The 21,691-nt window shown below is 42.9% G+C and overlaps 4 non-coding genes across 4 annotated transcripts; all 4 read right to left on the bottom strand.

The window, feature by feature from the left end:
- Nucleotides 1-3,346: 3,346 nt before the first annotated feature.
- Nucleotides 3,347-3,418, bottom strand: TRNAP-AGG (transfer RNA proline (anticodon AGG)). Its single transcript has one exon. It is a non-coding gene; the product is annotated as a tRNA-Pro (tRNA).
- Nucleotides 3,419-3,626: 208 nt separating this feature from the next.
- Nucleotides 3,627-3,699, bottom strand: TRNAP-AGG (transfer RNA proline (anticodon AGG)). The gene has a single exon. It is a non-coding gene; the product is annotated as a tRNA-Pro (tRNA).
- A 12,887-nt stretch (nt 3,700-16,586) lies between these two features.
- Nucleotides 16,587-16,658, bottom strand: TRNAQ-UUG (transfer RNA glutamine (anticodon UUG)). Its single transcript has one exon. It is a non-coding gene; the product is annotated as a tRNA-Gln (tRNA).
- Nucleotides 16,659-16,664: 6 nt separating this feature from the next.
- Nucleotides 16,665-16,736, bottom strand: TRNAE-UUC (transfer RNA glutamic acid (anticodon UUC)). The gene has a single exon. It is a non-coding gene; the product is annotated as a tRNA-Glu (tRNA).
- Nucleotides 16,737-21,691: the final 4,955 nt, after the last annotated feature.

Here is a 21,691-nt window from a genome sequence, read left to right as displayed (position 1 = left end):
ACCTTCGTGAACATGAGAGTTCATGAAAGGGGGCCCCTTACTCACACTTGGCAATGCACTGCAAGGAGTGCACCTGCCAATCGAAATTTTCAGACATACAAATAATTGACAGACTCAAGAAGCGGACAACGAGGGAAATAATGGAAGCGTATAGAATTAGGAAAGGAGGTGACAGTTACGTCAGTCAAGCGTCTTTTCTACTAACAGATGCGGAATTTGCTTTTCTGGACGTAACATAACCCAGTGCATTTTCTCTTTCACGTTTTCTTTTCTTAGTTTTTGGGAGGCTTTACACGTGGTCGTTTCCGGTTGCGTGCCATCGATTATGGGAGTGGTTACTTTGGTATATAACGTTGTTGATGATGACAGGGGGAAGTTCGGAATGACGTACATACGTGTTATGCATTTATTAGTGCTTGCTTCGAAATAAAATTTTCAGTTGCTAGTTAGCGCTCATCTGTGTCCTCTCTGAGTGTGTGTATTTTTTAGCGTTGGTTTCATCATGAACTTTTACCAACACGCCCAGCTGGCAGTCTTCTCAATTTAAGTCTTTCCGATTCACCCGTATGCACCGCCTTAACTTGCCATTTTAAATGCGAAGCATTTCTTTGCGTATTGCAGGCCCTTTAAGCGTCTATCAACGTTTCTATCTATCTATCCGCCAATGTGTGGGTGCTGTTTTGATCCCGCCTTTAACGTGGGGTAAACCAAAATTAGTATAAGAAGGTAAGATTGTTTGAAAAATATGAATCACTGGTCAAGATGTTATTAATGTCACAATTACGACGTATGCGATGGCAAACTGATTCTGCCAAACGGGTGGCGCATACCCGCGAGAGTATATGTGCCACAGATATGCGAATATGTGCCGCAGGTGTTTGACTTTTTGTGTCTACCATGAACGGTGAAACATACCGGGGTATTTTAATGCATGAGTGTTAAGAAAAAGCTAGCATAAGCAGTGTCAATCCAACGAGTGTAAAAAATAAAAGTCAAGGTCCAGCAGGAATCGAACCCCAGCATTTCGCGTAGCAATCAAGTATTCTACCACAGAGCTGCGCCAGGCTTCATTACCACTCTACAAGTAGACCCTAATGTTCGTGAAATGTCAATCGTAATTGCAGTCCTGGCTATCTAATTTTATGAACATTGCATATATACTCTTATCATACAGCGGTCAGGTCGGGTTTGTGTCAATTGTAGTTAGGAGCCATCCAGTGAAGTTGATTTATGCAGCAAAATCCAGGCCTACCATCCTTGCGAGAACCAGCGCTTCATTTCAACTTACCGCTTCTGGTGTTGCTGACGCCATGTTTCTGTTTCCATCACTACTCAACGTGTAAACAACTGGGTATAGAAAACATATGTGGCTTTATAACCTATGTCTAGAGTCCTATTGAAGGATCTTTTAAGTATTGAAAGACTCAGGTATGTCTTTTGTCTCTGCATGTATTTTTACATATCTTAACTGCTACTTCGTGATGTTTTGCTCAAAAAAATATTACAACACACTCACCATCCATCCACATGCTTTCCATAATATCGATGCCCAAGGTAAGCGGTATCTGCCATTTTCTTAGGGGCGCAGCTCCCTAAAGCGGCACCCGTTCGTCCCTCGTAGTCGTAGTCGTAGTGTGTAACAAGTGTTACATTTTGACCAGAAAGGTGGTGCCGGTGGAAGATTTCTCCTGTGCTTTGTCGAACAATAAAAAGTTCGCGGCATGCGCGTTACCTAAAAGCCGAATGCTCCTGTCTCTCATTCCCCATTAGCAGCCATTGGCATGTACATTGAGACTATCTGACAAGAAAGGCTAGCTACGTTATACTCGCTGGGTCTAACCTCCTTAGCTTTGGAAAGGTTTAGCGAGCGTTCAACCGCAGCGCTACGAATACAATGAACTAGTATATACCATGAACTCGAGGTGGTTAAAGGTGGGAAGTAGATACGAAGCGCAAGCCGCAAGAAAGTAAAAGCTGAATTTTCCTGTCTCTAATTTCCCATTAGCCGCCATTGGCATGTACATTGAGCACTATCTGACAGGAAAAGGTTGCTACAATATACTCGCTGGGCGTAGCCTTCTTGGTTTTAGAAAGGTTTAGCGAGCGTTGGTCCGCAGTGCCATGAATACAGTGAACTAGTATATACCATGAACTCGAGGTGGTTAAAGGTGGGAAGTGGACCCGAAGCGCAAGCCGTAAGAAAGTGTGTGTGTGCCACCTCTCGTTTAGTCATTGGAATGTCCGCTGGATGCCGGTGCTTCTAATTGGGGAATATATGATGAAAAGATGCGAGATGGTGGTACTTGGTGTGTTGAATAGATGAACGAACGGACACACAGAGAGATGCATGGATGGACCCATGAACGGACGCAGGGGCGGATGCATGGACGACCGCAGGGACGTACGCACGAACAGACGCACGCATGGACGGGCGGATTGACGCAAGGATGGTCACACAGACGGACGCATGGACGGACGGAAGCAAGAACGAATGGACGGACGAATGCTTTGCCCCACTCTCCATCATTCACTCCGTGGATATGCTGCCATTTTTTTTCCTTTAGCGATGCAACAACGCAACGGTAACCACGCCGCTCAATTCAAAAGTTGAGGTAAAGGCTCCACTACATTCCTTCGCTCTAGCTATAAAGTGCGCAGACTTGGCGTGCACGTGTACGTGCGAAACAGCAACCAAGCATACGATGAATCTCAGAGGCTGGAGCTTCCTAAGTGTATCTGCGGTGGCTATACGCAACGCGTGAGGATTGTTCATGTGCATATCGTTGCATACCACGCATATTTCTGCCCCAACCCGCAATTTGTCTATGCTCAAACTAACAGGTTTTAAATAAAAAAATACACCTAAATGGCAATGTTTCTGGGTACTGGTGGTTTACCTTGTGGCGGGCAGAAGCAACGGCACCACAAAGAAGACCGAGACGCTGGCTCTTGCACGAGGCAGGTGCCGCTGCCACAGGCCTGCGCACGCTGCTCTTCGAGGCAGTCTTTAAAATATTTCTGATCACATTGGTCGTATAAGGCTAGCACTCTCTGGCTCGAAAGGCTCCGACTTCGTCGGTTTGCGAGGCTGCTCATAGCCACATCCTTAACTCTTTGTTGCAATGTGAAGACAAGGACAAATGAAACGATAGTGCGAACAAACTTTCTTCTGCGTGTTCTCCAGCGCATGTAACCAGCACATGTAATCTTCTTATTAAAATAAAATGGCTGCTTGGGTTTTGAACCCGAATAAACTGGAGTGCTAGAGAAAGGAACTTCAAGAAGGAAAATTCAATGAATACAAACAAATGGCCGCATTTAATACTCCGACATAAAAGAAAAAGGAGGGCTCGTCCGGGATTTGAACCCGGGACCTCTCGCACCCTAAGCGAGAATCATACCCCTAGACAAACGAGCCGACACGCAGTTGCATGACAGTTATCATGGGGTGTGGAGTGACATCGGCCCACAGGGCTGGGTGGTCAGATCAACGATCCGATCACACTAGGCAACACTTGAAAGTTGTCTAATAAACAGGCGTGCTTGATAAAGGAACTTTACTTAATAGAAATGCGATGAATACAAAGAAATGGCCGCATTTAATACTCCGACATAAAAGAAAAAAGAGGTCTCGTCCGGGATTTGAACCCGGGACCTCTCGCACCCTAAGCGAGAATCATACCCCTAGACCAACGAGCCGACACGCAGCTGTGTGGCAATTATCATGGGGTGTGGAGTGACATCGGCTCACAGGGCTGGGTGGTCAGACCAACGATCCGATCACACTGACCAACCCTTTAAAGTTGTCTAAGAAACTGGCGTTCTAGAAAAAGGCACTTCACTAAACATAAATGCGGTGAATGCGAACAAGTGGTCGCATTTAACCATTTCGGCCCTGGCGTCCTATAGAAAGGACATGAAATTTTGCTGCGAAATTTGACACAACAAAGTCAGAAATATAAAAAAAATGTCCGAATTATCCTCAGTACACCTGCGCAAGCATTGGTAGTAATTTTTTGTCGTCTTCTTCTTTGGAACTCTGCAAAGCCGAAAACAAAATGGCGAATTTCGATAACGATGACACTAGCCACAACCAAATATTGAATGACACCTTACTGGTTGACTATTAGATCAGTAGCTACCGTGTTTTTTTTTATGCGGTTTTTGAGGTACCTACCTTGCTGTTTACAAATTGGGTCTTTCCTAGCACTAACGTATCACCCGAAGCAGTGGACAATTTTATGTTCTTATAATAGGACACCAGGACTCAGTGGTTATAAGACCAGTGAATGCATTCAGGCTAATCCATATGTGTAGCTATTGTAAAAGCTCCCGATGTCTTGTTATTCTAGTTGGGAAACCCGCTCACATCGCTCGAATAATATGCGAGGGTATCTAATAGCGAGAGTGTACCTAATAGATTTGAATTAGTTTTGTGAAATATAATAATGGTGCGTGATGGAGCTAGAAGAAGATGACGATGAAGTGTAGTTCAATCAGATGGCCCGTGCAAATATTGGCGCGGTTTCTTTTGATGCTGCAAAGCTGTATTCAGAATTTGTTTAGGATTTTGGATCTTCCAAAGTGTTCAATATGTAGACTGTGGCCATTCAAGTGCGATAAAAAAGCTTTGTATCACGAGCACAAAGACTTGCTATTGGAAAGTTTAGGCGCTGTTACTAATGCTTTGGTAATTGTTTAATGTTACTTTCACGATGTTAACTTGCACTAACAGAGTTAAATAGATGCATTTAAATTCCCCATACTGCACTTTCCAATCACTAATCCCTGGTGTCCAATATTTATGAGGCGGGCCATTTTTTTTACACTGAAAGAATACTTAAAAAAATGCTGTTGTGTTCTTCAGGTTGTAGTATCTCCAAATCAACGAAAAACAAAAATATCTGCCGGTTAAAAAACATTTATGCCTGAAAGGGGTAACACTCCAATATAAAAACATAAATGAGGGCTGTGGGATAAAAATCACATGAACACGCCGCTGTGGGACAAATATCATGTGGTGAGGAGTGACATCGGCCTAGTGGGCTGGGTTGTCAGACCAAGGAGCCGACCGCTAGTGGCGTAGCCAAGGGAGAAAAGGGGGCTTATATTTCTTTTCCCTGAAGTTTTTGCTCGCCCCCCCCCCGTGCCACCTACCCACCTTTTTTTTTCTTTTTCGTCGCTCCGCGCTGACATTATTTGCAAACTAAGCAGTGCTACTATCCAGGGATGGGCAAAGTTACTTTGAAGTTGTATCACGTTACGATACAAGATACTCTAACAAAAAGTATTGGAGATACAGATACAAGATACTGGCGCAACAATTGTATTAGATAGGATACTTGTCGATTGTATCTGAAGATACAACGATACATTCGCAATTTTTTTTTTCATCATAGACCCCCCCAATCTTGTGGGGAACGCGTGGGAGAAAAAGCGAGCGCTTGAAAATTACTGAAATGTGCCCAATTTTATTTTACTGAAATGTTTGTGGGCATGTGCAAAAGTATTGTCTCAAAGTAACCTAGTATACTTCCACAAAAACGTATTAGGGTTTGATTCAGCTGCCTAACAGGACCGCTCTGTAGACACTTCTCTGATAGCGGATCTTGCTTGTCATTTTTGTAAGTGAAGGAGTCGCTGCTTAGCTTACCGACCCGCTGGCGGATTGCTATATAAACACAGAAGTTTCAATAGGCAGCATTCGCCTGATGTAGCAAATGCCAGTGTGCAAAGCTTGTTCATGAACGATTGTTTTGCCATACTGAATCACTGGTGTACAGTAGCAACAACGCAAGTGGCGACATTTTTGTAGAACATTCTGCATATAGGCAGCCCTACACAGACAACATAGAGATGTTTTACTGTTATTATTCCTCTTATTTGTCAGCGTAAACCATGCGTTATCTATATAGCTACGAACTAACGAGCAATTTTCTCAAGAGAGAAAACATGTGGACATAAGAAATAGAAGTCTGAAGGAAACACTGCAGTGTTTTATTCAGACGTTTTTTTTTTTTGCGCTTCAAATTTCAGCGAGCGCAATCTGACCAGCGCTTCCGTTTTGAACTTCTGCTTTAAACACTCCCACTTCTCTTGCCCCGCCGCGGTGGTCTAGTGGCTAAGGTACTCGGCTGCTGACCCACAGGGCGCTGGTTCAAATCCCGGCTGCGGCGGCTGCATTTCCGATGGAGGCGGAAATGTTGTAGGCCCGTGTGCTCAGATTTGGGTGCACGTTAAAGAACCCCAGGTGGTCTAAATTTCCGGAGCCCTCCACTACGGCGTCTCTCATATTCATACAGTGGTTTTGGGACGTTAAACCCCACATATCAATCAAATCAACTCCCACTTCTCTGCGAGTTTCTGTTTTTTCAATGAAAATTTTGTTAAGTGCCTCGTGTACTGCTTCTACAAATGGTTCGTATTTTAATAATAACACATTAAGTTTCCATAAATTTTAGTAAAAAACCTCACGCTATTTCTTCATACCTATACGACACACAACCAAGCAGTGATCTGAAAACGACACTGACACCACCGAGAAGTCATGACACATAGGCAAAAAATGTAGGGATAGATATATGCGGTGTCACGACGCATGACTATTGCCTTTAAATCGTGTGTACATCGCTTTGTGATTTGCTTTCACACATTTCGACACACTATCCAAGTCATTTTTGCTTTTTTTTAAATTTACCTCGCACGTCACTACTTTTGTTAGGAATGCGAGTGTTAATAACTCAATCGCGAGCACTTAAAACACAGTTGAAGTCCCCTAACAATGCAACCCGCTTATCACAATTCGTCCACCGAAAGAGGTTAAAAAACTGGGCACGTGCTTCTGCATCATTCGGTGCGTATATGTATATAGGTCTGAATTCAGTTGAACAAAAAAACAGTCACAATAAACAGTCACAATAAACGAATAAGCTCCCCAGAATTGCTGGTACATAAAAGGCCGGATCTCATCCATGCTCGCTGTTCACAATGCTTTATTACGATAAAAAGTTGCATATTCTGCAACAGTCTTAGACGGCCTTTCCCGCACTTCAGAGGAGCGACTTCAAAGACTATTAGCTAGAGGACTGCGCGTCTGCATAGGTGCTCCACGAGTGACTTCCAGCAGCCTTGTCATAGCAGAGACTCGACAACCACCCTTTCCAGTCATGAGGACAACCGAAAAATGCCGCCATTTTATTTCGCTTACAGACGCAATACAAGGAACACCCATTGGCACTGGAGATTTTACGAAGGTATAAAAGCAATGCTCATAAAGATATACAGAGTAATGTACATATATGACCAAGAAATGAATTTTGGAGCTCTGAAATGAACTATCCTCCATGGCTGCTTGCAATACCAAGCATTGAATTCTCAGTGGATGCATTATCAGAAAGAGAGACATGTTAATCGAAGCTGCTCCACAACTAGCGCTTTTTCAGATAGACATGCGGTATCCAGGGTATATACACATATACACAGATGGGTCAAGTATCACAACGTGTTCAACATCGGCATTTATTATACCACAGCACAATATTCAAGAATCGATTAGGTTATGTCACATGACGTCATCTACTATAGCTGAGCTCTTCGCTATTCTGTGTGCTATAAAGTTTATAAACTCGGTAGCTAGAAAATGGGTACTTTTCAATGACTCACAGGCCGCATTAGGATCTCTCTGCAGTACAAATACGACAGTGATAAGTGATAGTATGACATTCACAACGCGGATAAAGCTCACCAAAGCAAACAAGGCGCAACATGAGATCAAATTCCAGTGAATACCTGGCCATTGCAACATTCCTGGAAATACAACTGCCGATGAAGCAGCACGACAAGCACATCGTAAATACGTTACTGTTTCTTTACCAATTTAGAAAAATAAATAGCGTAGTATCATAAAACTACAACTTTCAAAATGAGCAAAACTGCTTGGTTTGACCAAAGTACAAAGAGCTGCGATTTATATTACATCGATTCATTTATTGAATTCAAAATTACGCTGGCATTAGATAGAAGTATGGAAACTCTAATTTGCCGATTGAGGCTAGGCACCGCATACACAAAACATTTTTTGCACAGAATTGGCAGAGCTGAAACTCTCGAATGCGAATGTGAATTTATGGATGAAGACGTATGCCACGTTCTCATAGACTGTCGACATCATGACACGCCGAGACGCCGCCTTAAATCCGAACTGTTGGTATTAGACCGCAGACTGTTTAGCGTGAAGAAACTTCTGGGCCCATGGCCAACTGGAGTTTTACAGTCGCATGCTTTAAAACCATTAACACGTTTTTTTAAGACAGCGGAATGGCTGGCAAGTACTAAGAAATAACGAACTTTCATTTGTATAATACATGTATCTATTATGTGCAGTATCACGTGATACCCATCATGTGTGTGTTGTGAAGTCAATGACGTGTCGACTATTATGTACACATGAGCGAATACATCTTCATAAGGACCAGGCGTGTGCTCTGCTGTTTTGTGTTGGGTGGACCGAATATTAACAAGGACATTATCACAGACTTCATTCATTTACTTTCAAACATTTCCTTATCATTATGATGTGATATGTGCGTATAAGTGTGTCTTTACATATCTGTGTCCGAGTGTTCTATTTTGTATGCACTGCTTTGTATGTTTTCAAAAAACGTGTTCAAGTTTCACTCAACAGCTAAGGAGTAGCCACCGCCATAATATGCGCCAACATCTCCTTATAAATCATGTCAATAAAAAAAAACGCCGGTATGTGCCATAGCAAATCGATGCGCCGTATAATATAGCAAGAGGATGTGAAAGGATGGTTGGTGGTAGTTTTGCGCTGTCATTCTGTTGCCCACAGACATTCAAGCACGCACGCTTTTCACTGGACATCTGTAGCCACAGAACGTTTACGCATTCAAATCTAATAAGAAACGTGGCGTGACTAATCCAAACCCTTAAAAAGCCAACTTCCCCGTAAATAATCAGGGACATAACAGTCTGATGAATATATGGGACGATTGAGCACTCCATGGTTGCCACGTTTGGTCGAAGGTAACATTTACAAGCATCCACCAAAATATGGTATACTACCTTCGCTTCGCGAAGCCAACCAGCTGCTTTAGGACTAAGGAGCCTTTTTTTCGATGTTCTTTTTTGTTGTTAGTGGTGCTTTTGTATTCAAAAGGCACTTTTATTTGCTTTAGATTTTATTGATCCATGCTTCAACCAGTATGTATTAGCGGCAGCTCAATGCTCCTGCTGAGATGATTTCTTAGTTTTTTATTGCGTTACAGGCCTAACAAAAACAAATCTGTTGCAGAACACGATCGCGGAAGCCTTAGCACGTAGCCATCGAGCCAGCCAAACCATTGAGGCAGAGAAGCCATACAATGCAAATGTTTACGTTTCACATTGCATCTATCGCACAAGCAAGCATTTGTAATTAAAAGAAGAGGAGTGGGAGATAGCGCTCGCTTACAGCCTGAGGATTCATTTCTCCATATAATTGCGTTAAGGCTAAGTTTGAAAACTGTAGAACGTCACGTTCACCCACAAAATGATGACAAAAACGCAGTAGCATTATGGGATATTAAGGCGATGGTTTTAAAGTCTCAGTATTTTCTCACGTTGCCTTTTTATACATTGTGACAAAGAGATATCTCCTTCAGTTTATCGGGAATTCTGCAGAGTTCAGACTTTAGTGACAGATTTCATTCGTGACTTTTACTGTCTCTGGTCGTTTGACGAATACCATTACGCATGTTGTCTAGCCCATTTGCTTCATCGTTATTGTGGTAACTGTATAGCTCATCTTATTTCGCACTCTAAACCTGTTGGTTAGTCCATACCGCAACTCTACGTAAGACTTTTTCACAATTATACTTTTCGGGAAATCATTTCCCATGTGTTCCTTGCATTGTTTCTTATCACACGCCGTGGGGTATCAATATTATCACATGCCATGGGGTTTTAACAATATCACATGCCGTGGGGTATGAGCATAGCAGGAGCAAACAGCTGCTGCAACAAGTAAGTGTACCAAGCTGTCTCAGCATAAAACAGTAGATCACTACAGTCTTCGCAAGAAATATTTATACTGCGGCTAACCTCGGTTCAGTTGACTGATGGTGGCTAACATCGTTATATCCAAATTTTGATTGCACTAAGACAATTTCTAAGAATCGTCTTTCACCTAGAATATTGTGTTTTACACGGTCCGGACCGTTCCGTTCACTACTTTCCTTGCGTTCTTTAGGCTGAACTGTCGGGGTTGCGCCATGTTACAAATGCAAGCTGACATTGAGCGTAAGTGTGTTAGCTTATGGGCGCTGCGTCGACGTAACGTCCTGAAGGGCTTTCCGTGGGCAAAGAATGGCGGATGAGAGTATTCAGCCTCAGCTTGTCCACAACAGGCCAAACAACCCCGAAGGCGTTGTTCACTCGACACGAAGCAACGATAAAGGACCTAGAAGTTCCTGTGAGCCGTAGGCTGAAGCAAAATTTAGGTATTTTTTATTCACCCATATGCTCCGCTTTTAACAAGAATGTTGACCAGGTGATGCAACCTGCCATTTATTTTCTCAGCGATACAACCTTGCAACTTTGAGACACTCAGCTCGATTGGCAAGGCGACGAAAAGCCTTCACAATTTTCCTTTGCTCTACCTGCAGAAGGTGTCGACTTCGTGTAGACGGGCAGGTTCGTGTAGACTGGCAGCCAAACAAAAGCAGATAATAAATCATATTGGCTAAAGCTTCCAAAGCGCATCTGCTGCTGCTATATTAAACGCCTGAGGATTGTTCTCGTGAACATGTGCAAATCATAGCATGCTGTGTATATTTATCACACAACCAGCAACTGAGCTGTGCTTGTTATCAAACTAACACAATGTGTTTAACAAAATAACAGCTAAGTGGCGACATTTCTGAGCGCTCGTAGCTTTTCTTTTTTTCCAAGGGGCGGAGCCCTTTAGGGCATGAGAGTGTCTCCTCCGAATGTATGTATGTATGTATGTATGTATGTATGTATGTATGTATGTATGTATGTATGTATGTATGTATGTATGTATGTATGTATGTATGTATGTATGTATGTATGTAACCACCGGTGGCACATACCTGCTCTAGAGCGCGTATGTGCCACAGGGGATGCGAGTTCACTGATGGCGGTACTTGGAGTGATCCCTAGATGGGTGCACGAACGGCAAACGGATGAATGTACGCGCGGACGTACGGACGGATGGACGCATGAACAGACGGACACACGGATCGACGGACACATCGGCGGACGCTTGGACAGACAGACGGACGCATGAATGAACACACCGAAGGTCGTGCGGAAATACGGAAGCACGGACAGGCTGACGGACGCTTCACCCACTCATCATCATTCAGTTCGTGGATATGCTGTGATTGTTTTATTGCCCTTGAAGCAGAGGACAAAAAAAACGTTAGAACAAAAAAATACCTTAATTTTTTTCGCCTGCACATCTAATGAAACCATACCAACGTAGCGGTGTCAATACACGAGGAAGTTGTCTTATACACTGTACAGTTATAAGAAAATTCGAATAAAAACGTGTTTTTAATTCGAACTTAGTCAATTTTCTTCCTCCAATGAAGCCAGAGGACACACGAGGTCTTCGAGGGTTCAAACACCAATCCACACTCCGCAATATTTTACGATAGCTGGGTTGGGTTTACGATATGGGTATATATGCCGATAAACTAACAGAAACACCTACGAAAACTCATAAAAGGAGCCCAGAATACGCTGCATTCGCGTCAGCTCGTCTCATCATGTTCGGAACCTTGTTCCCGGCATGGTTTTAGGTCTCTGTGGGAAAGCGTATTCATGAGGAATGCTGCTTTGTGCGGGTGAGAAGCCCTTGTTCTCTCTATCTGTCTTCGCTTTTTTATTCGTTTTCTTCCTTCTTCCTTCGTCTCTCTTGGTGGATTCCGTGCTGAATAGTTGTGTAGACTACGATCTCCCAGCCACCCCGAATTTCTCGCTAATCGATGCCCCGACTTCAGACTCCTTCGACGATGTCCCAATCACTTTTTTTCTCCATATATAAATTGTCCCTCTATCTATTTTATACCTCTATATCTCGCTATCATGTGAGTACTTCTGTCGAACTTCACTTCAAAGAATAGTTTATTGGCAATCATCAGGTGTCATTTTATATTTCGCAGATCACAGATAAAATTCCGATAGAGAATGTATCGTTTTCGGAGGAGGGCGCGTACAATACGCGTGTGACCATCCCATGTTTTAGAGCCACGTTTTTTTACACTTGCCAGCGCAGGGTATAACAGTGAAACATTAATGTACCGGTTGGTTTCATTATCTCGAAGCGCATTAGAACAGCTTTCCGCTCTTCCGCACTAAAAGACCAATTGCTCTGAGTCGCTGAACGTTGGTAAATATGAACAATCTCTTTGCGTACTTCCGGCAATTCAAGTGTATTTACAAATTACTCTCTCTTCCCGCTTACACTCTAAATGCCCTCAAAATCACCCCCTTAACTTGGCGTAAACCAATACAGAATGGTAGGGTAGAATAGATTAGCGAATATGAATCTCACATCTATTCTGCCTTTTCAGTTTCATTAATGTACAACCCATTTTATGCAGCCGCAAGCTCCTAATTTAGTATTTACGTGCACCTAGAATACTTACGTCCGCATTCCATGCCTCCATGGGCCTACGTCACAGGCTGCTTTAACGTAATAGCGTAGACATGCATCACGTGATACTCCTCTCAAATTTCTTGTGGGCAGAAAAACTAATACGATCTGGTTTACTGCCAAATCTGTTTTCAAAAGTTCATTGAATTTTGTCTTAGCGCAACATGGCTCTCTAATAGTCAATGATAATGTGATGTCGTCCTGCCACAAAAAGGGGGGCTCCAACTCGCGCATATGGAAGGAGATAGCGTTTCGGTTTAGATTTGTGAGGGAAGACCAAAGGCCGCTTCTTGAGTAAAGCGATACGAGCGAGACTATACACCGCATTTCGCGTGTTTGTTGTATCCACAGATGTAGCAAAAAAAAGAGGCATGAGGCGGTTTGAGGAACAATTGAAGAAGAGAAACTAAGAAGAATAAAACATAGGGGGTAAGTGGTTTACAAAAGTATTCTCAGTGTTGTGGCGTGGAAAATGCTCATATATTGATTGATGATTGATATGCAAAGTTTAGCGTCCCAATACACCATACGATTATGAGAGACGCTGTAGTAGAGAGAGAATTCCGGAAATTTCGACCACTCGAAGTTCTCAAACGTGCAACCAAATCTGAGCACATGGGCCTACAGCATTTTTGCTTCCATCGAAAATACAGTCGCCGCAGCCTGAATTCGATCCCGCGACCTGTGGCTTAGTAGCTGAAAACCTTAGCCACTAGACCTCCGTGGTGAGGCAGTGCTCCTTTACAAGCAATGTTAACCGTAGGCTGGTAAGCAAATAGGGCCACCCGCTAAGTCCTCCTTTCTCCAATTGTACTCGAATCCAGTACCAACAAAACCGTGGCTTCAAGAAACGGTTTTCTTCGTGCAGTCGACAACGAGACCAGCGTGCCTGGATCCAGCACCACCGATACCGGTGGTGATGACACCACTTTTTGTTCCTTCAAATCTAGAAAACCGAGTGTAGAGAACAAGCCATGAAGCAGGAAGATTGAATACCAATTTCACAATCATAACAATAACTGAAAAAAAAAACTTGTAAGCGAACGTATCAAAAAGCCTATACAATGCGACAGTGGGCAGTAATATTCAAGCAGTCTTGCATGAACAAAAATAATATAGTTATGGAACAAATACTAGGAATATTTCAAATCCCGGCATGCTGGAATAAAGAAAATGCTCTGAAAAGGGGTAAAACCGGTGTATAACTACAAAAAAAAACAGCCTCGTCCTGAACTGGAACCTGGCTCCTCCCGCCCTTTGGGCGAGAATCAAACTCCTAGAGAAGCGACCTTTTTTTTTTACATTAAACTAATACGTATACACTAGGAAGATGACGATGACGCTCCCCCTCCCCCAATCTTCCTGATAATATTGCTAATCCACTATGGAGGATAAGTCACAAACTGGCTAGTACAACTCGGAAATATTAGCAATAATCTCATTTCTCAAGTTGCACCTTTAGTGTCATGCCCTTCTCTGAAACCCGCTTGCTTTGTTGCATCTCTTTCTCCCCGTGCAAGGCTTCAAGCTTTTATGCAATATTTTAAGGGTTAGCTTACTATTATGAGGTAATAAAGTTGGTTCTATGGTTCGAGATTTTTTTGCATCACCTTTCCTTTTTTATATAAACTGTAATAAAGATATCTGCTCCAGTTTATTTGCCAATCTGCAGTCTTCCGATCTTGACAGATTTTTGTAATGTCGGTCTCTGGCCTAAGTGTCTCAAACAGTTTTATACGAAAGTTGTCTAGTCCACTTTTCTGCATTGTTATATTCTACCTTATGTCAACTTCTAAAAGTTTTGATTCTTGTTCTGACTCCAAGACTATCCCACAATTACGTTTTTATTTAACAGATTTTTTTGTATTCTTTCGATCGTTTGCTTGAGTTTTTCCACATCATCAGATCGATTCCATTCTTGTTAGTAACTGCATGTATGTTTGGGTTGAACAATTCCTTTTATTTGTTTTGCTTCCATAAAGGGGTCCCTTATTTTTTTCTTTTCCTCATCCTAATACCACTCTTTCATTTCTTTACATTGTGTCTTCATGTATTTTTGCACATCTGTGCTACGGTATTTTGTAAAAATGGACAGCCAATAGTATTGCCTGCGGCGAATAAGCTTTGGCCAGTCTTCTTTCTTGAGCTATGCTAAAAAGTTTTTTTCAGAGACACTGGTTTGTTCTCAATTTCATTTTCTCGGAACGCGTTTTTGAATCTTCAAAGGCAATGTTGTACACGTTATAGAAAAGAAGTAACTAAATACGTTACTCGTTACTCTAAGAAAACAGGAACGCGTTACCGCACTACGTTATCTCCAAAGACAGGTGACGCGTTGCCATTAGTGTTACCAAAAAATTAACGAACGTTACCTCTGCTGTTACTCCACTATCATAAGTTTTACTCAAGGTGCGCTTGCTTCATAAATTGACAATAATAGTTCTTCTATCCCCATTTATGTTTCACATAAAGCTCCTAACGACAGCAAGGGTTATACGCGAATTCTCACTTAACAAGAGGTATGTGTACAAATTTACAGGACCTTAGCAATGTTAAAGCAGGCTAAATATTCATGTTGAGTTTGATGTGATGGTTTCTGACTTTGGCATATGGTTAAGCCATTTTTTTTCATGACGTTCAATCATCCGCGCTATCTGCAAGAAAAGTCTCATTGAACTCTCAAAAAACTTAAAATGTTTTTTGAGAGTTCAATGAGACTTTTCTTGCAGATAGCGCGGATGATTGAACGTCATGAAAAAAAAAAACTTAAAATGGCCCCGCCGCGGTGGTCTAGTGGCTAAGGTACTCGGCTGCTGACCCGCAGGGCGCGGGTTCGCATCCCGGCTGCGGCGGCTGCATTTCCGATGGAGGCGGAAATGTTGTAGGCCCGTGTGCTCAGATTTGGGTGCACGTTAAAGAACCCCAGGTGGTCTAAATTTCCGGAGCCCTCCACTACGGCGTCTCTCATAATCATATAGTGGTTTTGGGACGTTAAACCCCACATATCAATCAATCAATCAAAAACTTAAAATGATTGGGTTTTTTTTCCGGTCTGAAGAGCCCTTCTAAGAGAAATCTAAATGAAAACTGGTGGTCCTTAGCCTCCGAACGTACCCGCCTCGTGCCAGTAGGCGATCGCGGAGGCCTGCAATGGCGTTTTTAAGGAGAAGGGGGAAGGGGAGACATCTGCCCGATTGAGACATCACACCACTTCGTCGCGGTTCGTCACCGGGGCTGTCAGATGTGTGGCCGCAGGGAGTTAAAAATCAACCAAACTATCTTATGGTGTATGCACTGTAATTGTTTTACGATTAGTTAAACTTAATGAGTTTCAAATAATCACAGAGTATTCCAATATAGGTCGAATGCAGAAATCTGTCAAACAGTTGATGTAGATGGCTACAATGAGCGTCTTAAGAAAAACAGCTTACACATTGAATTAGAAACAACGTTATCAACGGGCTTATTCCGAGAAACATTATTAGCGATCTCTAGGCCTAAGTATTTGTACTCTCTTATATTTCATGGTGGTGTACTAGAAGCAGAATATGGGAATGAAGAGGTCTTTTCATTGGTAATACGCATATGAACAGCGTTATTAAAATATTTGACGTTTGCAATTTTTCTCACCTTGCAATAACCTTTGCCCGGTCAATATTTAGAGCAACCATATCATTAACTGAAGATACCTTTTCATATGAAATACAGTCGTCTGCATAAAGTTTCACACAAACTGAAAGTTCTGGCACAATTTTGTTAATACATAATAAGATATTGAATAATAGAATATACATTGAGCATTACGAGTGGAACCAAGAGAACATCAACAAAAGCAGTGGATGAGTCTATGAATGTTTCGCACATAGAAAGAAAAGTGAACTGTAAAGCTTACTAAAAAAAAAGCTGGTCTCACCGAGATTTGAACTCGGATCGCTGGATTCAAAGTCCAGAGTTCTAATCATTACACCATGAGACCACACAGTTCCGACGCCGGGAATTGAACCCAGGCCTCCTGGGTGAAAGCCAGGTATCCTAACCACAAGACCACGCCGGATACGGGTGGTGAGCGGACATACGGGCTAAAAGTTACGTCTTTATACACGCAGACCACTATGCATATCACAGTGTCTCCTATTTAGAAATAAGAAAGCTGATATAGCAAGAAAAAATAATATTCTCTAGAGTGAATTAGGCATTTGCAACAAAACCTGGAAGTGGCTTTCAAAGACAAAGAAGACGGTCGACATCGGTGGAATCAATCATATTTTTATTATTTGTTTTTCCAGGTGTACACATCCAATCTTCTTTGTTTGTGTTGCACTATCTCGCAGTTCAAAATAGGAAAGAAAGAATTAGCAAGAAATAGTTACCATCAGCTAGAAGAGTGCATGCATTCGGAAAAGATAGGAAGGCGCCTTTCAAAGACGATGAAGACGACCGATTTTTGTCTTTTTTTTTAGAGGGGGGGGGGAGGTATGGGTATTGAATATAGAAAAAGTGTCACTGTATTAAGTCATCGATTATCGCACGATCCCCCTGAGTGGGTACGAGCCATGGCTGTGGATTCATCATCATCATCGGTTGCATGCACCTATTATTCCTTGTTTCAAGAGCGAATCTGTTTCTCGGGCCGTAATGTGGCAACACTGTCTCTATCATCATCACCATCACCATAAACAGGTAACAGATAAATTGGGCAAGTCCCTCTATACTCCCTGCTACGTCGTCGCCATTGATAACCCTGATAGGTGAGAGAGAGAAAGAGAACTAAACAGGGGCAGAAATATACAAAGAAAGAGAAATCGAAACATTCTTACCGAAACAGATATTTTTCACGAAGTGGGGTTCGAAGCCGTTTCGTTTCCCTCGGCCTGAGGGTGAGCTAGAGTCGACACGGGGTGGGAAAGATGATGATGATGTTTTGTGCTTTGTGCCGCAAGGACCATTTGATGGCCAAAGAGCACGTGCCAGTTCATGAGACTAGAGATGTGGAGAATGATTGTGATCAGCGGCTGTATAAGGATCTTAAAATTCCTCGCGCTAAAGCGGGTAAAAGCATAGAAGTAATCTAGTTATGGCCACGTGAAATGTGTGTGGTGTCAATGGATGACAAGAATGTTTGTGATAATTAAAACCATAGCGGACATGTATGGCATTAGCAAAAGTGCCTTGATCGTTCCCACCCTTGCGTCCAAGGGCCGTGAGGCAAGTGCTTTATTCAGTGTCGCACCCGCAGTGGAGACCTCTCTGGAGAGGTCGCGCTGCGGAATGCCCGGGTATATCACATGAAATGTACGGACTTCTCTCAAAAGAGCCAACTAGCATTTATTTGTGAAAAGGGGTTGCCTACCGACGAACATTGAAGGATGAAGTGGTATCTCTTGTCGGTAGGGTAACGGAAAGTGTTGTCTTCTCAGCGCGTCTAATTGTTTACACTTGATTAAAATGGGAAGTTCGGTAAGTGATTCTCCCCATCTGTCACACAATGGTGGATCGCCACCAGACCGAAGAAATGAATGTGTAGTGTTTTTATGTCCTATTTGTGTCCTAGTGAGCATTACTTCTGCGTGTTGTGATTTCAATACTGGCGGCCAATGACAAAGTTGCGGCTTGATAGCATGCAGTTTATTACCTGTGTGTATGTCTCTTGTGCTCTGCCAATAACCCTTGAGCTTTCGTTTCATAAAAGGTTTCAAGTCGAGTGCCGGAATCGGTATCGATGTATTGGTAGCAGTTTTGTTGGTGGATCCAACTAGCTGTTCCATGAAAACGTCGCCTTGTATTTCGTGTTGTCCTGGCACCCAGCAGACTACAACATGCTGTTTGGATGAGTAGACTGTGCATAAAAGCGAATAAAGCGAGACAAGGACAGGATTTTTGTGCTTTTTAGGAGTTTTTGTACCTTTACTACGCTTAGGAAGTCTGTGTATATTATCGCCTTCTGTGGTTTTATTTGTTTAATATGTTTAAAAGCCACAAGTATCGCATAAGCTTCGCCGGTGAAAATGCTTCTATCAGAGTGCAGAACGCCAGCTTCCGAAAAGGATGGGCTGACGGCTGCATACGGGACAGAAGTGTTGGACTTTGAGGCATCTGTGATGAACTCGGGACATGTGTATTTCTGTTGTAAATCTAAGAAGTATATCTCAATATGTGCAATTGGTGCGTGGTTCGTAACCTCCAAAAAAGACCCGTCGCAATCTATCGCCTACAATTGCCACGCTGGCAGGCATACTGCGGGAGCCATCAAATGGTGTTCAAGTCGCACACCGGTTTCCTTCGCTAGGCCCCTCACACGGAGCGAGTAGGGCTGTCTAATATAAGTCCGTTTCTCAAACACAGTTAGACTTGACATGTCAATAATAGTAAAATGTGAAGGGTGTTCCTTGTCTGCGTTCCTTTTAAATAATATTTAAAAGACATGTAACATCTCTGTAGGTTTCCACGGGGCTAGTGCGAAAAGCACCCGTAGAGAGGCGGACGCCTAGATGATGAACAGGCTCAAGCATGTTAAGGGCATTAGTTGTCGCAGAATGATTTGCTATATTCCCATAATCTAGGCGAGTATACGTATGAAGCTTGTATACAAATTGATCACACACTTCTTTTCATTTCCTCACGTAGTACGTGACAATACTGTTGAAACGTTTATGGCTTTTATGCACTTGTTTTTAAATGCTTGATGTGTGGTATGAATCTCAGCTTGGTGTCAAAGATTAGGCCTAAGAATTTATGTTCAGTATTAACAGACAGACGTTGGCCACGCAATGAATGCCAGGTTGGGAATCAATGCCTCTATCTGGAGAACTGACACACTTGCTTCTCTGTACATTCAGTCAGAACTCGTTTTTTTTTTCTGCCCCTTTGGAGATTTTGTTCAAACCAAGCGGAACTTGACGCTCCTATTATGCCAGATTACAAGACTTAAAATCAAGATGGATGTCGTCAAAATATCTGCTGTAAAACATATTTTGAGGGATGGACAAGTGCAAAGAATTCATTTTCATATTAATAAGGGTGCAGCTAAGGAGACCATCTTGCGGCACTCTTGTTTCTTGGACAAATGTTTGGAAAAGAACGTTGCCCATTCGGACACGCAATGTCCGATCTGACAAGTAACTTTCGATTATGGTAAACATTCTGCCACGAACGCCAAGGTGGGGCAGGTCTCTCAATATTTCAATGTGCCATGTTGTATCGTAAGCCTTTTCAATATCGAGGAACACAGAAAGAAAGTATTGTTTCTGGACGAAAGCGTCTCTGATCTGTGCTTCGATAAGAAAAAAGGTGGCCAGTGGTGGATTTACCTTCTCGAAACCCGCACTGGCATTGGTCGAGCAAATTGTTCGTTTCAAGAAAATGTACATGTTGGAAGTTTAACGTTTGTTCAAAACTTTGCACAGGGAGCTTGTAAGTGCAACAGCTCTATAACTCGAAACTGAAGAATGGTCCTTGCCCTGTTTCAAAATAGGAATAATAATAGCCTCTTTCCAGGAAGTAGGAATAGCGCCAGAAAAGCAGATAGCATTGTACAAGCAAAGTAAGCTTCTTGCATTTCGATAGGTAGGTTTTTTTAACATTTCATACACCCCACGATCAGAACCTGGGGCGAAATTACTGCAGCAGCTTAGTGATGTTTGAAACTCAGCTAAGCTCAAAGTTTGGTTGTATGCCTCGTGTTTGTGTTCTGGACAGTTGTGTTCTAGTATCTGCTTCTCTAGTCTTGTTTTGTATTTTTGGAAAGCGTCAGTATAGTGCGACGAGCTGGACACCCATTCAAAGTGTGCGCCGAGGAAGTTCACCTGATCTTCCGAGGTGTCACTCTGTGTGTTTTCGAGTGGGAGTGAGTGTAGTTTTCTTTCTGCTATCGTACTTACGATGCTCCTGACTTAAGTCTCCTGTGTATATGAATTGATCCCTGATAGAAACTTCTACCAGCTTTCTCTTCTGGCGTGCCAAAGTTTTTTCTGCCTTGAAACTTTATTTTCTCAAAGCTGTCAAGATTTTCGGCTGTCGGTGAGCTCCGAAGCAACCTCCATGCCCTATTATGCTCCTTTCGCACATTCCGACACTTAGTGTTCCACCATGCGACGCATCACTTGCCGGGCTGTCCAGATGTTTGCGGGATGCACTTGATTGCTGCGTCAGTTAGAAAAGCTGTGAAATACTGCACAGCTTCATCTATGCTTAACCTCCATATGCCAGTACAACTTAAACGAATAGTGTTGTAAAACTATTTCCAGTCGTCTTTGTTTATCAGCAAATCTGGAAACGCGTGAAGGACATTCGTATGATGTTTGTGTACTCAGAACTACAATAAAATGGTCACTTCCACATGAATTATTTATGATATTGTTGCGAATGTATTTACTACTTTAGAGTAGAAAAGTACTCCAGCAGTCAAGATGGCAGCCGTTGTGTATATCGAACAGCCCAAAAAACGTCGTCGTCTTCTTCTTCGCACCGCCCGCATAGCTGCATAGCCGCGAACCCGCAACATCGACCTCCGGCGGCGAAAAGCGCCGACCCGGCGCTTGTTAGCAGGTGTTGGACGAGATGTACGGCTTGAGGCGAGCGACGTGGACGATGTCGGAAGATGTGGAAGGTATCGAAGGGTTTAGAGGTGCTATTTCATAGGTAACATCAGTTACCTGCCGTAGCACACGATAAGGTCCGGAATACTTGGGTAGAAGCTTTTCAGCCAGACCAACATGTCGCGACGGAGTCCACAGAAGAACGAGGTCACCTGGACTAAAGTGGACGTCCCGATGGTGGCTGTCATAGCTACGTTTCTGACGGAGCTGCGAGTCCGAAAGGCGCTGGTGGGCAATCTGACGGGCTTTCTCCGCGGTGCTAATAGCGCGGCGAGCATATGCTGTGGACAGGTCGGTAGGGTTGGGTACAAGCGTGTCGAACGGCAATGTCGGGTCTCTTCCATACAAAAGGTAAAAGGGAGAATATCCAGCAGTGTCGTGGCGTGAGCTATTGTAAGCGAAAGTGACAAAGGGT

The sequence above is a fragment of the Rhipicephalus microplus genome, chromosome X, assembly GCF_043290135.1.
Source record: "Rhipicephalus microplus isolate Deutch F79 chromosome X, USDA_Rmic, whole genome shotgun sequence".
NCBI lineage: Eukaryota > Metazoa > Arthropoda > Arachnida > Ixodida > Ixodidae > Rhipicephalus > Rhipicephalus microplus.
Note: the sequence above shows the minus strand (reverse complement) of the source record. Positions and strands in the feature narration are given on the sequence as shown.